The sequence below is a fragment of the Aplysia californica genome, unplaced genomic scaffold, assembly GCF_000002075.1.
Source record: "Aplysia californica isolate F4 #8 unplaced genomic scaffold, AplCal3.0 scaffold00130, whole genome shotgun sequence".
In the NCBI taxonomy this organism is placed as follows: Eukaryota; Metazoa; Mollusca; class Gastropoda; order Aplysiida; family Aplysiidae; genus Aplysia; species Aplysia californica.
The window spans coordinates 1,181,823-1,182,969 of NW_004797400.1; positions in this window are offsets into that span (position 1 = coordinate 1,181,823).

Genomic DNA, 1,147 nt, shown 5'->3' on the forward strand with positions numbered 1-1,147 from the left:
AGAGAGAGAGAGAGAGAGAGAGAGAGAGAGAGAGAGAGAGAGAGAGAGAGACGCATCTCACATGCACACATGCGCACGCGCACACACCTCCTCCTCCCCCCTCCCCCAACACACTCCCACATGACAATACATATACCTTCTCATATAAACGTACACGTACGAACACAGGTACTCACTGAATAATCCATTTAAACACACCAGGCATGCATAATATTGTGTGAAGACGCTCGACAATGTTTGGGAATATGAATTTATTGAAGCTTGTTCACTAGTATTGTCTTTTATGAAAAATTCGCGTTATTCTTGAACAGAATTCGATATATCTGCTATTAAAAGATTGCCAGAAAAATTAGCGAGAAATGGGGAGTCAAATTTTGATGACTTCCAAAGCTTGAGTGTCCTTGGAAATAGCAAATATACATTATTTGTGCCTATTGTCAATATTTATCAAAAAAATCTCCACAGAAATGTTTTGGTATGGGCATTACAGGTATTGAGCAAAGGAAAAAAAAATTAAAAAATAGCTCAAATGGACGTGAAAATGTCAGTTCCTTCGCTTTCATTATGTTGACTAGGATCTTATTTCACAACGATGCCACACATTGTAAACAAATAATACAACGACACACACACACACACACACACACACAAACACACACACATATACACTAAAAAAAAATACTTGTCTTACTTAAAAAGAAACCTACACAAAAGATAAAGATCAAAATATTTGCTTTACACTATGGATCAAACCCTATCTCCCCGAAACTCTGCCGTCCGACATTTCACCGTGAGGAGAGTATTTCCCTCACGTTTGATGAACTGAAGACGAAATTGTTATACTCTTTTATAACGAAGAGCCTAATATTCGATGCACGTAATTTGTCTTTTTGGTCTCGGGGAAAAAAACGTCAGAAAAAGAAAACAAATCGGAGAGAATGAGTTAATAAGTTATATCACATCCTGGAACCCACATCCTCTAGATGATAGAACCAGATCCTGCAGTATCCAAAGGAACACCTTGACATAACACTCCCATCCTTGTGTCTTTGAACATCAAATGCGGAGCAGCTGCATATTGCGCTCAGACCAAGAGCTGAACTGGACCAGCTAGGGTTTGGTGAGGTGGGAGTGGGGGTTGGGGTTG